General features: G+C 34.8%; 1 pseudogene; it reads left to right on the forward strand.

Moving 5' to 3' along the window:
• Positions 1 to 1,038: 1,038 nt before the first annotated feature.
• On the forward strand, positions 1,039 to 1,340 carry LOC112392599 (non-histone chromosomal protein HMG-14 pseudogene; annotated as a pseudogene).
• The last annotated feature ends 23,460 nt before the right edge of the window (positions 1,341 to 24,800 follow it).

Below are 24,800 nucleotides of genomic sequence, written 5' to 3' on the forward strand. Positions count from 1 at the left end.
AAAAGACTGAGCAGATGCCATAATTGTTGTTAAAATGCAAGGCAGTATTTTCTCTTAACCTTGCTACTACTAATGAACAGAGGTAAATCAGTTAAACTCTTTTTGTGATCTTCCCCATTTGTCAATGTCATTGCTCTCCTACCTAATTCATGGTGTTTTGAGATAAAATTCGGTCACGCACAAAGTAGTGCCTTACAAAAATTAAAAAAAAAAACACATTTGTGTTAGTGGATGCATTACTGACTATTCTAGCAGAGAAGTGATTTAAGTGTTGTTTTATGTCTCAGATGGTGAACATGAGTTGAAATTATTCTTTTTAAATAACCTTATGAATACATGTGGGAAGGATAACAGAGGACAGGTAGGTAGTCTCAGTGTTCTCTGTTCATAGACTAGAAGTCTAATTGCCAATGGCTGTTTTGATTTTTTTTTTTCGTTTTTACAAAGGAAACTGGAAAAGATGAAAAGATCGTCATAATTACTGGGAAAACAATGTGTCTACAATCTAAAACCACACGTACCTAGGTAGGGCTTTTTGGCTTGGTGAAAGTCGCACCATACCACAACTCATGGTCGTTAGGGACCCTATGGGCAAATGTGCATGGTGGTCAAAAAGCCTCTTGAGAGAAAAGGGTTGATAGTTTCCCACTTTCTTTTTTCAGTTTTACAGTCACTGATATATTTCTAGTCATTGGCAAGGAAGGGCTTTACTGACACAGACGAGCAGAAAAGGGTACAAAAGTTCCACTATGTGAAAGGCTGTCAGTGGACTTTGTTGGGGACCAGAACTCAATATGTTGCTTTGATTGTCACGGGAAAAGGCATTATGGAAAGCATGACATTTGGCTAAATCCTGAAATATTTCCTGAAAGCTATAGGTAATGAACATATGTTTGATCACTTAATAAGAACAACATGGCGGGTCCCAGCAGCTCTGGCGGCGCGAGGAGCGGCAGCGGCCAGGCAGCCCAGCTTCGCGAAGGTTCTCGGAGCACCGACGCCAGCAGGCACTCGCCTAGCGCCCGCCCAGCCACCAGGATGCTCAAGAGCAAGGTCAGCTCTGCCGAGGGCGCAGTGAAAGAGAGCCCAAGAGGAGATCCGCGAGGTTGCCAGCTAAACAGGCTCCCGCAGAAGTGGAAAAGCAGCCAAAAAAGGCGGCAGGAAAGCATAAATCTTCAGACAAAAACGTGCAAACAAAAGGGAAAAGGGGAGCAAAAGGAAAACAGGCCGAAGTGGTCTACCAACAGACTTAAGACCTACTTGAAGAAAACGGAGAAACTAAAAAGGAGGAGAGCCCAGCCTCTGATGAAGCAGGAGAGAAAGAAGCCAAGTCTGATTAATACCACACACCCGGTCCTATCAGTGGTCCCTGTCTCCCTTGTATAATCCAGAGGAATATTTTTATAAACTATTTCGTAAATCCAAGTTTTATAGTAGCTCTAGAAACATTTTTAAAATGGAGGGTATCCCACCTCATCCCATTTGTTAAGTGTAAATGTTTTTTTTAAGAGGTGAAATCATTTGCTAGTTGTTTATTTGTTGGTACAAACAGAAAATAGTGGGATATTGAATATGGGAGGCGTTGATTGTCTTCAGTGTCAGTTTAAGATTCCATAGATGGGGGGGTAGCTTTTATATCCTATAAAACAAAGCATACTAAATGGTAGTTTGGAGTCAGTTGTGCATTTAATGTCTTAAACACTTTAAATTACTTCTCTTCCCATGTTGTTTTTGGTAGGATTGTTTCCTAAAGCAAACCACTCACCCCTTGATCTTGGTTCTCCTTGTCAGAATTTCGTGCACTCTGTAACATCTTTGGTCATGGTAGTCCAGTTCTTCTAGTAACTTTGTTAATGTGTTCTGAACGATTGACGATTTGAGTATGTAGTGTATATGATATTAAATTGTGAATTAGTGGGACTTATGATGTAACAGCATATCAATATTTGAAGATATTGGTACTTGATATCCTGTTAAGGAAAATTTGCCTCCAAATTTTAAGCTGGAAAGTCACTGGAATAACTTCAGAAAAGAATCACAACTACATGATTTTTTAGATTTTTGGTATGTATGTTAAGAATTGTGTACAAATTGAAATGTCTGTGTACTGATCCTCAAAGCAACCAATAAAATCTCATTATGAAAGAAAAAAAATACAACAGACTGTACTATGCATTGTGGGTGATATGTAAGTCCAGCTGTCCCTCAGCATCTGCAGGGGATTGGTTCCAGGACTCACAATGGAGAGCAAACTCCGTGGATGCTCAAGTCCTTATATAAAATGGTGTAGTACAGTTGGCCCTCAGCATCCCTGGGTTCCACACTTTCCACTAGGGAGGGTAAATTGTATATATCCATACAAAAACCATCCTCTAAGAGCTCACATGCTAGAAAATAAAGGTAACTTACATATATTAACAATTACATTATGAAGTAGACACTGATAAGCACTAAACTTATAGACAATTTTTTTTTTTTTGCGGTATGCGGGCCTCTCACTGTTGTGGCCTCTCCCGTTGCAGAGCACAGGCTCCGGATGTGCAGGCTCAGCGGCCATGGTTCACGGGCCCAGCTGCTCCGTGGCATGTGGGATCCTCCCGGACTGGGGCACGAACCCATGTCCCCTGCATTGGCAGACAGACTCTCAACCACTGCGCCACCAGGGAAGCTCATAGATGAATTTTTATATAAAAGCAAAAGGGAGGTTTTACTTCTATTACTTGAAATTGAGAAAGATTCTACAGATGAGGTGGCAATGGAATTGAACTTTAAACTTTAAAATGTAAAAGATGGATAGATTCTCTTGATACAGAGACACAGGACAAGGCATTCATGATTGAGGACAGTAGATAGCTAATAAGAGAAAATAGAAAAACATAGAATGGGTCTGGGTAACAATGTTCAGTATTTTAGAAAAGGACGGAGGTGGGAGAAACAAAAGGATTTAAGGAGGGCATGTGCCAGATCATCATAGGCCTTGAATATTTAGATAAAAATAAGACATTCATTCCTTTTGTAATCAAGGCTTGTGAAATATATAAAATAGTATAATCCAGCATCATGTAAAATTTGCAATGGATTGAAGAGAATTTATAAACAGTGTGATCCATTGGAAGCATTTGTGCCACTGTCCAGATAACAGATAATAAGGTTAGAAAGCAGGATAGGGGAAGTGGAAATGGTGACAACCCATAAAGATCAAACAAATTACAGAGAAGGAACTTGGCAACTGTATGGTTTATATTGTACAGGGCCTTTTGCTATATACTTTGCATACTAACTCTGTCTTCGATTAACTAGCTTTTCCCATACTTCCATTCCCTTTTTTTATTCTTTGATACTGTTGTCTTACATATATATACATATGTATATGTGTGTGTGTATATATATATATATATATATATATACACATACATATATACTTATATATATATATCTTTTTAGCTTTTGGAAAATTATATTAAAAAATAGAAAGATATACAATACATTAGAACTGATCTTTTATTTCTTATCTTCCTAAAGCATAACATAAAACTAAAGTTTGCATTGCACTCCCCTCCTAGTAGTAATTATCATGAGTTTGATGTAAGTAATTCATGTATCTATATCTGTAATATTTGATATCTCTAATGTACATTTAAATAAACATGCATAGAATTGTCTATATCTTTTTTCACTCAACATTCAACAACAAACTAAATTATGAAAATGATGCCTATGATCCAGCAGTTGGTCTTCCTGGTATTTAAACAAAGGAAGTGAAAATCTGCACACATGTTTATAGTAGCTTTATTCATAATTGTCAAAACTTGGGAGCAACCTTCAGTAGGTAAAAGGATAAACTGTGGTACATCTAGATCATGGAATATTATTCAACGCTAAAACAAAATGAGCTATCAAGCCATTAAAAGTTACAGAGAAAACTTAAATGCATATTACTAAGTGAAAGAAGCCAATTTGTAAAGGCTACATATTGAAGGATTACAACTATATAACATACATGAAAGGGAAAAACTGTGAAGACAGTAGGAAAAAAAAAATCAGCAGTTGCCAAGGCGTGGAGGGATGAATAGACATAACACAGAGGATTTTAGAGCAATGAAACTACTCTGTATGATACTATGATGGTGGACACACATCATTATAAATTTGTTCAAATCCCTACTATATACAACCAAGAGTGAACCATAATATAAACTATAGACATCGCATGATAATCATCTGTCAATGCAGGTTCATCAGTTATAACAAATGTACCTCTCTTGTGGGAGATGTTGATAATGGGTTTGGCTATGCATGTGTGGTGACAGAAGGAAAATGGGAAACCTTTGTACCTTCTGATCAATATTGCTGTTTAAAAAATAAAGTTTATTCATTTTGTTTATGGTTTCCTTTGCTATACAAAAGCTTTTAACTTTAATTAGGTCCCATTTGTTTATTTTTGTCTTTATTTTCATTACTGTAGGAGGTGGATCAAGAAAGATCTTGCTGCAATTTATGTCAGAGAGTGTTCTGCCTATGTTTTCCTCTAAGAGTTTAATAGTATCCAGTTGTACATTTAGGTCTTTAATCCATTTTAAGTTTATTTTTGTGTATGGTGTTAGAGAATGTTCTAATTTCATTTTTATATGTAGCTGTCCAGTTTTCCCAGCACCACTTATTGAAGAGGCTGTTTTTTTTCCATTGTACATTCTTGCCTCCTTTGTCATAGATCAGGTGACCACAGGTGTTTGAGTTTATCTCTGGATTTTCTCTCCTGTTCCATTGATCTATATTTCTGCCTTTGTGCCAGTACCACACTGTTTTGATTACTGTAGGCTTGTAGTGTAGTATGAAGTCAGGGAGCCCAATTCCGCCAGCTCTATTTTTCTTTCTCAAGATTGCTTTGGTTATTCATGATCTTTTGTGCTTCCATACAAATTGTAAATTTTTTTGTTCTAATTCTGTGAAAAAATGCTATTGGTAATTTGGTAGGGATTGTTTTCAATCTGTAGGTTACTTTGGGTAGTATAGTCATTTTTATAATATTGATTCTTCCAATCCAACAACATGATATATCTCTCTATCTGTTTATGTCATCTTTGATTTCTTTCATCCGTATCTTATAGGTTTCTGAGTACAGATCTTTTGCCTCCTTAGGTAGGTTTATTCCTAGGTATTTTATTCTTTTAGATGTGATGGTAAATGGGAGTTTTCCTTAATTTCTCTTTCTGATCTTTTGTTGTTAGTGTATAGGAATGCAAGAGATTTCTGTGTATTAATTTTGTATCCTGCAACTTTACCAAATGAGCTCTAGTAATTTTCTGGTAGCGTCTTTAGGATTATATATATATAGAATCATGTCATCTGCAAACAGTGACAGCTGTACTTCTGCTTTTCCAAGTTGGATTCCTTTTATTTCTTTTTTCTTCTCTGATTGCTGTGGCTAGGACTTCCAAAACTATGTTGAATAAAAGTGGTGAGAGTGGACATCCTTCCTTGTCTTGTTCCTGATCTTAGAGGAAATGCTTTCAGTTTTTCACCATTGAGAATGATGTTTGCTGTGGGTTTGTTGTATATGGCCTTTATTATGTTGAGGTAGGTTCCCTCTATGCCCACCTTCTGGAGAGGTTTTTACCATAAATGGCTATTGAATTTTGTCAAAAGCTTTTTCTGCATCTATTGAGATGATCATATGGTTTTTATTCTCAGTTTGTAAAAAGAAAAGACAACCCATAGAATGGGAGAAAATATTTATGTCCTAACAAAGTGACCGACAAGGGATTAATCTCCAAAATATACAAATAGCTCATGCAGCTCAATATCAAAAAAAAAACAAACACCACAATCAAAAAAATGGGCAGAAGATCTAAATAGACATTTCTTCAAAGATGACATACAGATGGTCAAGAGGCACACGAAAAAATGCTCAACATCACTAATTATTAGAGAAATGCAACTCAAAAGTATAATGAGGTATCACCTCACACTGGTCAGAATGGCCATCGTCAAAAAAATCTACAAACAATAAATGCTGGAAAGGGTGTGGAGAAAAGGGGACCCTCCTACACTATTGGTGGGAATGTAAACTGCCACTATGGAGAACAGTATGGAGGTTCTTTAAAAGACTAAAAATAGAGCTACCAGATGATCCAGCAATCCCACTCCTTGGCATATATCCAAAGAAAACCATAATTTGAAAAGATACATGAACCCCAGTGTTCATTGCAGCACTATTCACAATAGTCAAGACATGGAAGCATGTCTTGACTAAATGTCCATTGACAGAGGAATGGATAAAGAAGATGTGGTACATGTATACAATGGAATATTACTCAGCCATAAAAAAAGAATGAAATAATGCCATTTGTAGCAACACAGATGAACCTAGAGATTGTCATCCTGAGTGAAGTAAGTCAGACACAGAAACACAAATATTATATGATATCGCTAATATGTGGAATCTTAAAAAAATGGTACAAATGAACGTACTTACACAACAGAAATAGAGTCACAGGTGTGGAAAACAAACTTATGGTTACCAAGGTGGTGAGGAGGGATAAATTGGGAGATTGGGATTGACATATACACACTACTATATATATATATATATATATATATATATATATAATAGGTAACTAATAAGAACCTACTGTATAGCACAGGGAACTCTACTCAATACTCTGTAATGACCTACATGGGAAAAGAATCTAAAAAGGAGTGGATATATGTATAATTGATTAACTTCGCTATACAGCAGAAACTAACATAACATTGTAAATCAACTATACTCCAATAAAAATTAATTTTTAAAAAAGTCTGTTAAAAATGAAACAAACATACATTCACACAAATGATGCCAACGTTTTGAGTCTCAATTCCTAGGAGGTGGTACAATTAGCAGAAATACAGTAAAAAAACAAAAAAAAATGAGAGTAGAAGGCCAGGTTTGGATGAGGAGCTGTGTTAAAAGTTCATTTTGGGACGTGTTAAAATCGATGTGCTGGCAAGACATCCTAGTGGAAAGGCATATAAGGCTGGTTGAAATGTGAATCTTGATTGTCAGAAATATATCAGAACTTTATGGAAGTTATTCTCAGTAGAAGTGACTGTTGAAGCCATTTAGGATTTTGTATTTTAAAACTACTTCCCTAACCTTCAAAGTTCTCAAGGACTTTCATTTCCTAGACTTATGACTGAAGGGGAAAAAAAAAAGCAAAGTATGTAAAATCCTGCAGGCCATTTTTATGTGTTTCAACAGAAATTAAGGTCTCTCTAAGACAAGAATGTTTAAGTTCTTCTGTTCAGTTTTAAACTTTAGAGACATCATCTTTATATATGCTACTGATATAACAATAAATAGTTGCTCTAAAGTATATATTAAAAACAAATTATGTCCTCAAATTAGGAATAGACACTGTTTTCTTTTGAGAATATAATTTGTTTTTAACAGAGAAATTTTTCTTTTTTGCATACATGTAATTTTTTTCACTTTTGTCCTAGACTTCAATTAAAATTTTATTCACAATCAGGCACATCATTTTATTTAAGTTACCTATTGAATCCAAATTGAAGTGTGTGCCCAAGAAGCCCTTTCCAAATAATTAGAAAGTTTCTTTAGTTTAACCTAGATCAAGTGCTTATATTTTAAAACTCACGTGAATAGGCTTCCTAGCAATTACCTGAAATCTGTCCCTGAGCTTTTGACATTAAACAATTAAGCTCTATTTCTTGACTTTCAATTAGTATATTCATATCCCACTCCATATTTGATAAGTTGATTAATGAATCACCGAGCAATTTCAATCCTGTCAAAATAACGAAGAATTCATGCTATTTGTTCTACTAACTAAATTTAAAATCTTAATTCAGGCTCTGAGGCAGAGTTTAGCACTGGGAATCTTAAAGAAAGATGTGGAGTGGGAGAGAGAAGGGTAGGTGTTTCCAGAGAAGTTCTAGAGATCATGTTGGTAGGAGGGATAGTGTAGGCAGATCCAGAGAGCTCACAATTCTGTATGCAATTGTTTTGGCTTCATGGTAAGAGTATATAATATTTTTGACTATTGAAATGTTATAAAAATATTTGGTTCAGAAATATCTCCTTCAATTTTTCCAAATGCAAAGAACTGTTTTAATGATTCTGTTTGGAAATCAGATACTATATTCCTCTAGGAACCAATTATTCCTGCTGAAACATTTGTTTGCTGTCATGTACACATGGGTTAGGTGACAGAAATCACAGAATTTCAAAAGATTAGCAGAGGCAAAGGAGAGAAAAAAAGAGAAACCTTTAAAGAGCCTTAGGGGCAAACATAGAAACAACCCACATGGAAAAATTGAAGCAATGATGAAAAATTCCTCCTTTGATGTTTTACAGAGGCAAATAAAATGTGGAAATAATGTTGCTCAAAATACATTTTCTTTTGTGCTTGTATCAAACTACTTCTATATAGGATTACATACTGTGTGAGGTGAAAAGTAAAAAAGAACGTATAACAATCGTTTTATCATGCAGTCAGATTTACTGATGTCACATATGATAGGATATAGTACCAACTGACTATTTTGGGGACAAAGGACATTTTTAGATTATAAGCATCAGAAGGTCACCTAAACCTAAAATATTTAAAACACTAATGAATATGAAAGATGATTTTAAAGAATTCTAAAGTTACTATTGGCTAGTTCTTTCTCTGGTGACTTGGAATTACAGGAAGGTCAAACTTCTACAGCTCATTGTAATGTCACTATAGTCATTAGCCAATCTTTTTCTCCCTCTTCAAATATTTTGAGGTAACCTTCCATGTCCAAGGCTATCGTACTTTAGCCTTACCAAGTGATACCATCACTCTTGCTGCCTCTCCAACATTTTGGCACCCAAATATTTCAGTTAAATGGAAACCACTCATTCTTCAATTTTCACCATGAACACATTTTGGCCAGACCATTTTTCTCCTATCTATTCTCCAGCCAACTCCCAACTTCTGGTTGTGCTTGTTCACTACTGGCTATACTTGCCCTTTGGCACAATTCTAGTCCTTTGCTCTTTTCCCTGAACTGTCATTTCTTCTGTGATGAGTCTCTTTACCCCTTTTCTCTGCTGTAAACCAGGGAACCTCTTATCATAAATGAGCAAACTCTCCCCACTTCACCTCCTACCCTTGGAGAATGACATTTCTTTTCTAGAAATAGTCTTCCCATCAACTATTTCATCACATTCCCTTGTCTGAAATCCACAATCTCTTCCAAAATAGCATTTCCCCACAGAACTGTCCCAAGAGAGGATTAATCTCTTATAGACTGAGTTTCCAGCTCACTGCTCTGTTTTCTTAGTTACTCAAAGGATTCACTGTTTGTGAGGTCCCAGGTTCTACCACGGAGTAAGACTCTAAATTTTAGAGCATGAACATCGCAGCTTTCTCCACATGTGCATCATCAGTTTTCTTAACGTCCGCAGAGCTCCTCTACCTACCTCACTGTAAGCACTTGGGTTTCCCTTTTCCCTTTCTTCCTTATTGTCTTAGTATTTGTGTATCGTTCACACTGATGGCAAATGGTGCACTTTGACGGATCAAGTTCTTTGACTAAAATTCCCCATCATTCTTTCAAAAAGACTCAGATTCCAAGATCTCATTTTATGTCCCCCATTATCACATATTAATAAAATCTATTTTGACTATTAAAATCATTGATTTGAACAAATTTTTAGAACACTCCTAATCTATCAAATATCTGCCTTTTTAAGGGTTGGTCACCCCCAGCACTTTAGTGCTGGGAAGTCACATGTATTTCCTTACTTCCCTTTTACTATTACATCTTGCTAACCAGCTCCAAGTAAGTCCTCACTACCTCCTAGCTATTCTTTTATTTATTTCTTGTTTTCTCCCAATTGTATTCTCCATAACGGCTCTTTCAAATCTTTTCTGACAGTACGTGTGGAATCTCCATCTTTCTTATTCTTTTTTCAAACAGAAAATAATTTTCTCATAGATAATTGAGGTCATGCTTTCATCAATCCCAACAATCAGAAACCCCTCCACAGTGTCTGTGTATCATCACTTAATCATTTCTTATCTCTTCTCCAAAGAGAAGTAGACCACTCTTCTGCCTATTACAGTCTCATCCGTGGGCCTCGTGCCCCCCCTTTTTTTTTCCTTGTATGCTTTTACGTGACCTTTTTCAGGATGAATGTGGTGTAGAGGTTAAGAACATGGGCTTTGGCACCAGGTTGCCTGAATTCAAATACTCATGCTGCAATGTGTTAACCATGAGAACTGTTACATAACCTGTATTAGTACCAGGATCCTCATGTGTAAAAGGGAAAGGATAATAACAGTACTTCTCTTATAGGGCTGTTGTAATAAATGAGACAATATATTTAAAATGTTTATATCAGTGGTGAGTATAGTGTTTTCTACTGTTATAAAAATATTTTTCCTAATTCCAGCACCTCCAATTTTTGTATTGTCAGCTTCTTTATTACAACCTATTAAAATGGTCAGACCACTAATATTTGAAAATAAAATTCTCCATAACTGGTAAATTTAATTAAAATAAAATGACATCATAAAATATTTAACAAGATTTGTTTGTTTCCTTTTTTTGGATTTAGCATCACACATGTAATACACAATGTTTTTAGATCAATATACAGAAATTACAGTGTTTTAAAATTTTTTTCAATTAATGGGATGACTGCTTTATTTAATCTAGGTATTAATAGTTATAATGGGTGGAAATTTTGTAGTCTTCCTCTTGATACTTTGATATTAAAATACTATCAAAGAGCATTCACATGTATTTACTATATCTATAAACGTTTCTATGCAACTTTTAAAATGCCTTTCATTTTTGGTTATTGGAAAGAGGAAAAAGTGTTCCTTTTAGCTGTTCAAATTTTATATTCTGTTCTGCCTATGATAAGACACATTATTTCTTGAATTCTAATTGAAGCATATGAGTTTGTCTATTAATTACAACTGGGCAGATGTTAACTAGGCTCTCTGTTTCCCAGTTGCTACTGTGACGTACGTATCTGGCTGTGATGTTCTCAGGAGACCTCATGGGGTGATTTTCAGAGTTAGAGGATTCTGCTGGGCATCCAAGTTACTGAAGAATACTTTGTAGTTTGTTTCCATGTTTACCTTCTTAAAAGGTAATGAACATGTGCATATGTGAATATTAGATATACAAAGTAATACATGAATATAAATGTAAAGAACATTGGAAAGCAAAGTTTCCCTATTGTGAAACTTTGCAATGGCTTAAGACATATAAGCAATAGTTTAAAGCCTTAAAAGGTCATTTGCAATTCATACTGAAGACTGTAGCTCTATTGCAGGCATTTTAAAAGGTTGTGTGCATCAGAGTAGAAAAAGAAATTGCCTTAATCTAAATATGGTCTTGCTACAACTGTCTGGGACAAAAATATGAAATTGGATTCTCTTACATTCAGTATGTTCTGCCTTTGACTATTATTTACAACCCTAGTGGCACTGTTTCAAAAGTACATAGGGATTGTATGTTTAAATAATCAAGAATCACAAAAATAATATGTTATGACAAGAAAAAGTCACGGTGAATAGTTTTAATGTCTAATGAGATTTATCTTTAAACTATTCAATAAATTCTTTATTTAAATCTAAGCTAATTTAAAAAAACTCCTTTAAGCAAAGTTTTCGTCTAGATGTACATGAAAGAAGGTTCTCAGGAAGTAAACAATAAAACTCAAAGGCTGAGCATGCATATTTTTCTCCTTTAAAATTTAATTTTAATGAAATTTCTACAGTGAGCTGCATTCAAATGTAATGAAAGCTTGCAACCAATTGTAGTAGAATAAAATGCATGTCAAATTTACTTGTCTTCAGTAATTCAGTTTTATTAATTTATAATTGTGGAAAAATTCTAAAATGATCTGTTCTCATGTAATTTCCCAATTGGAGACCTTTTTTAAATGTCAGAAAATAAACAGTAAAAATACTTAAGAAGAAATGTCGTTTTCTATGGCTTGGATAGTGGTACCTTAACCAACATTATAAGCTTATCAATATAATGGCCATAAATTTATTCCTTAACAAAGGAAGTGACTGTTTTATTTATCTAGTTACTTATTCTGCAATCTAAAGAACACTGGCATTTTATCAGGTGCAATATATAGTAGCTGCTTATTTTGAGCTTGTTTATTGAGATTATGCTTTTTCAACTTGTCTAATTTCTTTTCTTTCCATAGTTTAAAATATTGATGGTATGCTTTAGTTTTTGGTATACAATAAAAATCTTTCTGGTTCACTTATTTTCTTAGAGGTTTTCACAGTGTGTCACAGAGACTAAAATATTTAGATAATGATGATGATAGTCCATGGTATTCTATAGACATTATAGCACTGAACACTTAATCACTGCCCAGTAGTACAGAGCTGAGTGTGATTCCTGCAGTTCCCACGTGGGGAGAAAATATAATGTAAGTAATCAGGTTATCTAAGCATTCTAGTATTTAATAACTCTTTTATAAACAGACTTTTTCAGTAGAGACAAACCTATTCTATGAATTTAGCAACATATTCTGTGAATTTATAGAAATAGAATAATGTACAGATTATATTAGTTTCTGAATTTTAATATGAACATTTCTGAAGCAGATAAGGCAAATACTACTCCCTTGTCATTTTTTTCTTTGCAAATTTTTTTTTTTTTTTGGTGATACTGAAGTTATCATTTATTTTAACAGCAAGACTACTGTTCCTGCCACTTGGGGCACAGGTGAGGAAGACGCACATAAAATAATTTCGGGAGGTATACCCTTGATGTTAGCTGCATAAGACCTCCTTTCATCTGTTTACAACTTTCTTAGTGAGAAAAGCTGGCTCACTCTTTCCCATCCTTTTACTTTTCTGCATTATAACACAGCACTGTTCTAACAAATATCCCACCTCATATTCCTTGGGGTTCTAATGCCCATCTCCATACAACACTACTGAGCCTTTGTGGATATTGGGTTAGTGATGATTTTTCTCCTGCATGAAGAATAAACCCTGATATAGAGAATACTTCTATGATTACTGCTGATGAGTGAGTGAACTTCCATTGGAAAGTGGTTGCCTTTATGATAGGAATTCAGGAATCACAGGAAAGACATGTGACTACCTAAAATACATCCATTTCTCCCGCCTAAATTTTGACATTGTGGAACAAGGCAACTCCTATTACTCAGGTAATTTTAAAAAGCTTTAAAATTGAAACATCTCTGGGAACACATTCTTCCTCAATTTATACTAAATGTAAATATGTGAAATCATGGAAAGAGAGGCAAGGAAAGCCAAATGGCATTGATTTTGTAATATTAAAGAAGGGATGGTAAAGAAGGAATAAAAAGATTGAAATCAATCCACATCCTTAAAAATTAAAAAAATACAGTAAGCACAGTCTTGAGAGATCTGTTATTTCTTTTTCTAGTTTTGAGTTTAGGGCAACTGGTTGATTTTCTGCAGTTGTTAAATAAGTTGTCTATTTAATGATAAATCCCTCTAGGCTTCCCTTTCCTTGATCAGACCTTCAGCACAACTTAACAGCCAGTTGAGAACATTGGTTTGAAATCATACTGCTCTATAGACAATAACCCAGTTACTACACTGATATGTATAAATGTATAGATTGGAAACTATAAAATTTTGTCATTGCCCTGATGGCCAGTGACTGATCAAAGTCAATGAAGGAGGAAAATAAAATAAGTCTTTGAATGACAGGAGAGCATTAAAAGAAAAATAGAAGACATATCTTGCAACTATTTATGACATAGCATTGTAATAATAGCCTTTTTTTCCCTCTTTTTTTCTCTTCCTTCCTCTTCTCTCCCTCACTCCCCTTTTCACTCACTTTCTGTCCCCTTCTCCTTCATTTTTCTTCAAAAAACAGTCACAGTCTACTGTAATTTCCTTTCTCTGAAGCTATAGGGAACTATTAAATGGCAACTCAAAACACCTGAAAAGTTGTTTCCTTTGAGGTTTGTTGATGTTTTTTTTTCGTCCTGATGTGAACATGCCAAGAGAAAGTATCAAAATAATCCAGGCAGCAGACATTGATCTGCAATTCTGATGGTTATTAGTGGATCAGGTATCAACAGAAAGTGTGTAATTATTATGATCTGTGAAAATTAAGTCTCTTGCTATGTTCCTTACCTATCATTTAAGGTACAGCACGTGGCTATAATGAGTACAATGTGTAGAGAGCTACATTTATAAGCATAATAAATAGGAATCGGATGCAATTATTCTTGATGTTTCACAGAGCTGTGCTGAGAACATGTGTTTAGCTAGTGATGCTTTGCTGAGTGCTTTTTGCTTGGGGCACTATAGCTTCCATTATTAGATTTTAGATTATGGCTCGTTTTGTATTTAAGCTGTTGACAATAATAATGGTTATTGCTATCAAGATAATCTGCAAGTGACAGTAATTTTAATGCTCCTCTTCTTGGTTAAAGCATTAGAGTTCCACCCATGTACTTAAGAGTGTAACTCTCTGGTTTTCTTTTTATATATGTTCTTTGGAAAATGTTAAATACTTACAGGAATAATATGGTATTCTTTGTTATGTAGTGAATTTATTTCTATAATTTATGGCTGAAGAGAAGGACATTTTAGCCTTTCCTTTTCCTTTCTCCACCCAGAGTTTTCTTCTTCATGTTCAAAAATAAGTAATAGAAAGCTTGAGCCACCCCATGATATTATAATAGTAAATGTTTATATCTTAAAACAAAAAAGAATTTCCTCTCTAAAAGAAATTGTCTACAATTTCTAGGAAGCAATTTCTTTTGATATGAAATTTAGGAACCTCATGGTTAGTCCCAATGAGTAAATTAAATGTGTTTGGAGGATGAAAATCACTGCTTCCTCCCACATCTCCTAACCATAATTAGTGGTGTTAGAACTGGGGAAATATCTGATCTCAGTATTTTTTGTCTGCTAAAACAACACTGGTTTGCTAGAATATGTTTTACACGTAATAAATTTGCAAGTTAAATAGACATGAAAAAAATGGCTAAAATAAAAAGACTACAAATAAAGGAAAGTGTTTTTTTTTAAAGTTTCAATTTTAACAAAAACAAAATATCCTGTTATTGACTTTTTTTTACCTTTTCCTACTAACTATCATTTGGGTCACTGGTGAAGTCACTAGTGTAATAATCTGGAAATATGTAAATAGTGATTTAGAATCTTCATAAGGTGAGTGTTCATAGTAAGTACAATTGAGCTTTGGCCTGTAGCTGGAAGAAGAAAGATTAGTTCCCAGAAGGGAAATAAAAGTAAGAGATGATAGAAATGACAGGCCTGGTTTGACCAAAAGTATTAAGGATGAAAGATGGAAGATGAAAAAGCAATCTTAGGAGATGTCTAATACTAAAGTATTCTAAATAGGCTATTTGCATATTGAAGTCAGTATGTCACAGAGTTTTCTGTTAGCTTTTTCCTTCTTTTTTATTTTTTTTTAGTTTTGCTTCATTTTTTAAAATACCAAATCAGACATGGTCATTTGGTAGGGGCGTAGGTGTGAAGAGATAGGCCTACATTTACTGGAGCTGAAACTTAAGAAGAGTTTTGAGATACAGCCAGCCTAAATATGCACTGCTAATAATTTTTAGCATTTTCTTAATTTTTAGACACTCTCCTCTCATCATAATACATATATAACCACATGTGGTTATATATAATTATATATAGTCATATATATGCATTACACATATAATGTATATACGGTATGTTATATCCATGTATATGTATTATATATTAATGTAATATGTATACACTTACATATAGTTATATATATATTACATATGTTATATTAGGATTAACGTAGCTTCAAATTCTCAGCTCCTCATACATGGAGTATTTCAGCTTGTTTTTGTTTTAGAATATTCTCAATGTTAATAGTGCTAAATTTCTATGTAAAATGGTTTGATGCTGCTGACATTTAACAGACTATGTTTTCTAATATGAAAATTAGAATATTGGATTCCAAGTCAAATTTATGTCTTAATGTGATTTTGTAAGTATACATACATTCTATTAAATGTATTTAAAATATATTACAATTTTATAAGGTAAAAGACTAAAACAAAGATAATTCTAAAATTTAAACCTAATAATGTGCATGTGCATGCATGTGTGCATTAAGAGATAGAAGGATGAAATACAGAAAAAGGAAAAAAGAAAATGCAAGTGGGTGAGGAGGGAAAAACAATTCAGCTTATAAATCCTATAATTGGAAAAAGAGAATCATAATCACTTATTGAACTTAAAAACAGTTTGCATTCAAAGGATAGCAAATGTTTATGTACTTACTGCCTCTAACGTAGAAGATGATTTTTGACTTGTATGAGTAATTTGAATGATCTGCTTGAGGGACAGGTTGATTAATATAAAAAAAAAGTGTTCTGAAAGTTAATTTTAAAAAATTCAGTGAGCTCTCTCAAGTTGTTAATGGGGCATGACAATATAAGGTTGAGGATCTGAATATATATACTCGTCTTGCTCACTGATTCCTAGTAAAGAGAAGTTTTAGAATATTTTAGAGGATTTTATAATGGAAAGTTTTAATTAAAATCTGAAAATAAATCACTTTTGGTGAAGTTGAGTACATTTAAAGTAAATGAATATAAAATGTCCCCAAATACTTTAAACTATAAATAACAAATGAGTTCCCGTAACTAAACAGTTTCTGTGGATATAAGTTTACATGATTTAAAAATGTTTTTCTGCTTACTTCTACCTGAGTTAAAATGTCTAGGCAAATACGTGATGTTAGGGCAATTAGTAAAGTACAATTGATCTAGCTATTTTGAGACAGACATAATAAATATGTGTTACTTAAGAGTAGACCTACAGTTTTTATCTTGAGCCTATTAAGCTATCATGAGTAATCTTTCATGAAAAAAAGATACAGATATTTGATCTCTTTCAATGGAAAGCATAAAGATACATCAATACAGTAATATACATTAAATGTTCAGATTTAGTGTTTTAGTAGTTTTTTGTGTTATCTAAAGTTCACAGGATTTACTAAGTCTTAGACCAAGACATCTGAATAGGATTTTGGCCAGAAATCTATGCTATGGAAACGTATATTTAGTTTGACAGTGAAAAAAAACATAATAAAATAAGGTCAGATGTGTGGATTCTATGTCAAATAGACTTAACCTAATTAATGTCCCCCACGAGCATGGACTGACCAAGGTCATAATCATCCTTTAAAATTAACCTTAAATATCACATTTCTGCAAGCATTATTTAATGTCCTAGAGTTTACTAACCCCTTTTCTGGGTTTACTTGGCACTCTGTCCACATCTTGCATAACACTTGCACAATATTGCACTTTGTTTGACTTAAATATCTGCCTCCTCACTAGACAGTTAAGCCCATAGATAGGAAAAGTATCTAGTACACAAATTTGGCAAATGTATAAATGGGTGATCAAATGAAATATATATGTCATGATATTAGGAGAACCACTCATTCTGTCTTTTGAAGATTGTCTCCTTCAGAATTGTGAGTCACATAAGAAGGTCTCTGACTTTGTTATAGCACCAGGGTCAATGATTATGATGCTGGTCCGAAGAACCCAAAGCATGCTCCTCTTGAACCACCACTAACTTTAAATCCATATAGGCTGGTTCTGATCACCTAATGTCTTGTGGCAGTATTCTGATATACATCTTCTGATGTACGTTGGTAGGTATTATTTATATGTATGGAAATATGTGTTCTCATGATTCTATGTGTTGCTTGGCAGTTTTTCTTTTGGTTTTGTCTAGATTCACTCATGTGAAAATGCCTGACAGTTAACACTCCCTGCTGGCTAGGGTGCCTCGTGTCTCCTCCACATGGTCTCTTATCTTCCTGTAGGCTAGACTGTCTTCCTTACATAGAGGCCTCAGGGCAGCACTCCTGAAACTCAGCAGTGCCCCTTATACCACATGCAGTTGGTCAAAGCAAGTCACAACACAAGCCTGGATTTAGAGTGTGGAGATACAGATATCATCTCTTCATGAGAGAAGCCATAAAATAATGCAGTTATGTTTTCAATCTAGTACAGGATTCTATTACACACTTAGTGGTTTCCAGTACCTAACATCACATTCATTCTCTTAAGGTTGGCTGCTATTCATGCAGAGGGTAAAATCATATCATTTGCTGTCATGGTGCTTATTCTTTTTCCCTAGGATTTCCCTTATTGACTTCCATGAATCATCTGTCATGACCAAGTCACCTTTCTATTTTCATAATTCTGGTTATTCTACTTTACATAGAAAAATGGGGCTATGGCAAAACATTTACTTATTTTTTTAATGAACATTTTAGATGAATAAAACAATGTATTTTTCAACACCGTCTCATATGATTATGAGACAATGATAGAGAAAAAATCCTAAATAATAGTATAAAGCACTTGGAACAGGATGCCAAAAGGGTATTTTTTTTCCCCCGTTTTCTCATGATTTCGCTAAAGAACTAAAAGTAAGGAAAGCAGGACATATTATTCTTGGAATAATTACTCTAAAGACAGCTCCAAGGGATTGCCAGATGATTCTTTTAAGTTTACTAGGACATCGCCAATCCTGTTATCCTTATACTCAATAACCAAGCCAGTCTATAAAATGAACCTGAGAAGACACTTCACTAAAGTAGGGGGCACTTAGGAGGACTGTTTTGTAGGCATGGTAGCTAGTGTTGTGTTTCAGGAAAACACATCTAGCAGAGGGTGGAGGGCAGTGAGAGGGATGCTCCAAAAGAATCAATGAGTAAGGCTGCCAGTGCCAGTCAGAAGAGATTGGCTTTGTGCTTTCCATAAAGCTGACATGCAAAGGCATATCTCTGGGATCCCACTGGACTGGAGCACAGTGGAAGAATTACTGAGAACTTGGAGGCTGGGGGATATATGAGAGTGTTGAGACTGACACATTTTGCCTGAAAAATTCTGGAAGTCCAAGGCTGCCTGGAGTAGTTCTTAACAAGAAGGAAAAGAGATAAAGTAGCAAAAATGGAGCAGCCTGCACTTCCACTATGTGATTTTCCATTGGGCTAGGTGGATGGTTTGAAAGGAAACCAGGTTTGAGCCAACTAAAATTACCCCACTCAAAAGAGTAACGAACAGAATTTCTGTAGGAGGCGGCTCTGGGTACACTGCTGGGAGCAGGAGGGGAAGGAGGTTGGAAGAGGTTTTAGGAAATTTCATAAAACAAGACCCACAGGACTTTGATGGACCCACAGATGTAGCTTACATGAGGAACTGCTTTGGAGCACCTACTATAAAGGGGGCATCCATGGCCATATTACAGCAGAATGAGTGTTATAAACATCTTGCTTGAAACTGATCTTAGTTTCTCTATTTAAATAGAATCTCAATTTCCTGACTTTTCAACTTTTATGCTGCTTAACATCTGCTGTATTTTAAGAAATGACCAACAACACACTTTACTAAGACATAACTTAAGCAGGTCTGTCTCCTAGCTAAAGACAATAACTTGACACTATTGAGCTGAATAAACTGAACAATATGGCCATTCCCATATGAGGTTCAAACGTTATCATTTTAGATTCTTCTCTTTTATGTTGAGAGTCAATACATTTACAAAGAGTTATCAGACACAACAGCATAAATCTAAACACTGGGCCATAGCCTGGTGATAAAAATAGATTACAGATTAAAATTTCTCCAGCTTTTCACTCAAAAGTGTATTCCATCTTTAGATGGATTATATAAGTACAGTTCCAATGCTTATATACCTCTCTTCCAGGAGTCATTTCAGAAAGTGTGAAGGATATTATCTCTTGTTGTTAGAGTGATCCAGGACAAAAGAATAGAAACATGCGTTTGGAATTACTTGGACCTTTTGTATAGTTTCCCCCATTTTCTTCCTCTTTTTGCCTTGTCTCCCATGGCCACACTGTCCCATGTGTTATTCCATTCCTCAGCTGTCCCCTTCCTTTATGCTGCTTTTCAGCTGCCCAGATCAGCACTATGAGACACCTTATTCCCTTCTCTTCATCCAAGGACCAAATTCTCTTTTATACCTCTCAATGTTGCCCAACCTGCCATGAATCTCAGACCCTCTGCTCCTTGCATGGGCTTAGGCATTTTAATGCTCATGACAATACACTGTGCTTGATAAGCTCACAAAGACACCAAAAAAGGTTCTATTCACAGATCAACACATAACATATTTCAACACCCCCAGGGACCATTTACTACACTTTAACAACATATAATGACTTCCATGATTTTTTTTTTTTTTTGCTGTTCCAGGATTTTTTTAACATATTTATTGAGATGTAATAGACATACAATAATTACTAAAATTTCTAATTTTATCACCAAGTAAATAAATGCACAGCCACTGGGTTTATCATTCTGTGAAAGCCAGATTCACAAGTGGTAGTCAGGGTGGCCCCCATGGCAAAGGAGCTATGACACTGGACTCCAACTCTCAAGAGCTGAGGGTTCATCTCCTGACTTGATTCAGAAGAGGTAATGACAGTCTGTCTGGAGGGAGCTTGCATCTCTGATTTAATGGGTGATAAAAGAGAGGAGAGCCAGAAATACTGAATTTTTTTATAGAACAGTTGGTTACTATGTGTATTTAATTTACAGAATCTTTTAATTCAAATGGATCATGGAGATCATTGAGTCCAACCCTCTTAAGTGCATGACTCCCTTCAACAAAATCACCAGAAAGTGGTAATTTGATCCTGCTTGACTAACTCTGCTAATAAAATCTCACTAAATTTGTGAGGAAGGCTATTCAATAATTAGAGTTTTGTAATTATTCAGAATCTTTTCTTTATATATGACTAGTCTACTTCAGTACACTCAGTTCTCGCTCTCTCACACACACTCACCTTTTATCTACAGACCTTCAAAAGGTACAGTTATATTCTCTGTAATTCTTTTAACCAGGCCACTATCTGAATTAGTAAAATGACTATCTTTCCCCAAACAATGGCAGCAAAGGCTACATAAAATATGTTCAGCAATTGGTGCTCTGCATGGCTTGTTACATATAATTCCTAAAATCTCATTTTACCAGATAAAGAAAGTGAAGTACAGAGAGGCCAACAACCTGCTCAGGATCACACATCACACAACTAAATGTTGGTGTGAAGATTTAATTCCAGGTATTCTATCTACATGGCCAGTACTCGGAGCCACTTAATTTTGCTGACAAAACAAAGAATGCTTTCCTTATTAAAAATTTTATGTAAGACTTTTCATTTTCTGGGAAATTAACTCAAAGTTCAAAAAAAAAGGAAGACAAAATTAAAATAGGAATGAAAAATAAGAGTCTGTAATAAAGAAATGATTAGGGAAATATAATTAGTGTACATAAAATAATCAATAGATATACCTGTTACTCCTCAATGGATCAGTATTTTATAAATGAATTCCCCCAAATATAGTTGAACTCCAAAGGAACAGAATGAAATTTGGGGAACTATCAATCTAGGCAAAGGGTAAGGAAGTGAGTAAGTAAATACATGAAATCACCACAGATCTATCTATGCTATAGTTTCTCCATGTTAAAAACAGGGAGCAATAGCACCTATCTCACAGTGTTATTGTAAGGATTAAATGAGTTAATATATGTAAACCATTAAAACAGTGCATGGCACAGATCCTTTCTCAGGATAATATAGAAATAGGATAATATTAAAAATTATTGCTCAGGGTCTGTGTGTGTCATTTACTTGAGTCTTAGCTGGCACTTACTTTCTGCCCATCACTTCACAATTGGTCCTCTAATCTTCAGTCTGAGTCATTTCCAAATGATTCTTTGTGATCGCATTGTAATTTGCAAGCTGATTTACAAGTCCTAAGTCTGTGGGAAATACCATGATATTTTCAATCAGTTCCACTTAACAAATTTGCTGCACAGTAGGAAACCTAAGCCAACCATTCTTTCATGATATAAATTTGCATAGAAAGGAGATGTCCACGTCAGTCTTTTGAAGGCTGTGGGCTTCACCCTGTTAATTAATGGAAAAATGTCAAGAAGCAAATTTTAAAGCAGTATTATCTCTGTCCTTTGTCCCTTGTTATTGTTTGTAGAATTTTAAATGCATACTGTGTAAGCACAAACAAAAAGTACATCACAGGGAAATGAGGTTTTTCAACAAATATATACACCACTTTTAGAATTCACCAAGATTAAGTATCTTGTTCATATCAGCAGGAAATACTTATTTGTTATCTTCCCTACCTTTAGGGATGTGTATTAGAAATATAAACTGGTTAGGAGAACAGAGGTATTCTGAATTCCTAAACTTACTAGACACCATGATGTCAGCTTCTACAACCATTTTATTGCATTTCATAACACAACTCAGAGTTGATATTTCTATTGCCATTTTTAATGAAGAGGAATGTGGTGGTTGGAGAAATTTTATGACCCTCCTGAGGCAGCACTTTCGGCATCTGAGATTGACTCTTATGCCTACAGCTTCAAGTTCCTTCCAAAACACTTAAACAATGGGATCTATTGAAGACTTCCAAATAAGGAACATTATGATCAAAGAACAGTTTCCTCATAACCCTTCCTTGCTACATGTACTTGCCCATTCATATCCTTTGTCTAATTATCATAACAAAGTTTTAGATTTTTTTCTATACTGACATGCCTTTTACTAGGAAACAGCTATTAAAATAACATCTGCATCAGAAATTCACAGTGCAAGTGAAAATCCTAAAGGCTAATATAATAAGATTTATAAATTTTAGAGGTAAACTAAGGTCATCTGATATTTCATAATGAAAATTTAACCTTACACTTTCATCAACATCAAAATGAAACCAAATCGGAAATGAAGAAGTAAAGCTGCCACTGTTTGCAGATGACATCATACTATACATAGACAATCCTAAAGATGTTACCAGAAATCTACTAGAGATAATCAATGAATTTGGTAAAGTAGCAGGATACAAAATTAATGACTAAGAATAGAGATTTTCCAGAGAGCTGCAAGTTCAAAAAAAAAAAAAACAAAAAAAAGAAACTCTCCCTGTACTTGGAGAATATTTAAAGGATTCTCCTTTAGTTTCTACATTAATATAAATGTGGAATAGAGTCTGATAAGAGGTTGAAAGGTAAAAGCCTAAAGAAACAGGTCATTTGAAGACTAAGAAGGTTAAGGCTGTGCCATGGATGGAGAAGTTAACCAAACTGGCTACTTGAGAAACCAAGATGAATGCAACTTAAGACAGCCTCGTTGAGGACAGAATGGAAATTAAGTGATGACTAGATGATAAATGCCACATTTCTATGACTCTAAGACACCATCCACTTAAAAACAATCTTTCAGAAGTGATGTGTCACAATTTGGGATATGTTAAAATATGCAACTCAGTGGTGGGGAGAGAAACCCTGTTCTTAAAATACCTACCTGTCTTAAAAGGGGGTTGAGGTAGTTAGTGTGAAACTCATGGTAGAACTCATTTTTTCCAGCCCTTCTAATACATTTTTAAATACCCAACTCTTACATTAAATCTGTCTCCCCTTTAAAATACACAAAGTGTTTCCTATTTTCTTTACTAAACCTGACTGATTTAGTGCTTGGTACTAAACATTTTCTAGCAACAAATAGTGTTGAGCTGCTTTTCGTGGGAAAATGGTACACTATACCAGAAGTCCACAGCATAAGAAGGCTGATGAGTTTCTTAGATTATCTTACCCAGAATGAAGTAGTGACCCGGAATGAAGTGCCTATTAAAGACAAAGCATTGGTGAGCCAAGTGGCTGCTGCAACAGATCATTAGAGTAGGAATGGTGTTTACAAGTGCTGTGGGATGGGCAGGCAACTTTTGATGGCACTGGAAACCTACAGATAGAAAATGTCCTGGTTGGGGTTTAAATTCTTGGCTTGAGAAATACACAGACGTCCAAGGAGCTACTGTGATGATGCTAATTAGTATAATACTAATTATACTAATAATTATTATAATTATACTAATTATTATACTAATCATACTAATACTAATACTACTCTTATCTCTATCGTCACAGAAACTGATGTAGCTGGAAATCAGACACAAATTTAATTCATATTCTTCCAAGGTTTCCTATGTAAAACTTAATGTATTAACTGGGAAATGACTGAAGCTCTCAGAAATGAAATGAATGAAACATTGGGTAAATTAAGATGAATATATACAGTCTGATATTTCAAAACCAGTGAATTATCTGGCAGGCAGAAGCAGCCTCTCACTCTCTATCCCTCAGGCCTCCAATCTTTTGAGGCTGGCCTGACTTGTCTTAAGGTCCCCAAATGATTATACCTGACATAACTGTGTTGTAAACAAATTCCATTTTCCTAAATGCTCTTTCTGTACTATATCCCATTTTTTCCATATTTTAAACTAAACTCAGATACTAGCATGATTAAAGAACCAAAGGCTTAAACATCCAAAGAGTTGTTGTAAGACTGTAATATATTAGTAGAATGCTGGAGAACATGTGTGGGAATAGATCCTAAGAATGAGGCGCTAGGGAAAAAGGAACATAATGTTGGGTTTAATCTAATGTATCTACATGGATAACATTACCAGAAAATCTAGATTTCAAGATGTGGCTAGAGCAGTCTGTAGTAGTTGGAACTTTGGTTCATAGGTTAACTGAAATTTAAACCTAACTATGGCTTGTCAGAATGGCTATCATCAAAAAGAAGACAAATAACAAATGTTGGCAAGGATGTGGAGAAACCGGAACCCTTGTACACTGTTGGTGGGAATGTAAATTGGTGTACCCACTGTGGAAAACAGTATGGAGGTTGCTGAAAAA

This window comes from Neophocaena asiaeorientalis, unplaced genomic scaffold (genome assembly GCF_003031525.2).
Source record: "Neophocaena asiaeorientalis asiaeorientalis breed wild unplaced genomic scaffold, Neophocaena_asiaeorientalis_V1.1 scaffold184, whole genome shotgun sequence".
Taxonomy (NCBI): domain Eukaryota; kingdom Metazoa; phylum Chordata; class Mammalia; order Artiodactyla; family Phocoenidae; genus Neophocaena; species Neophocaena asiaeorientalis.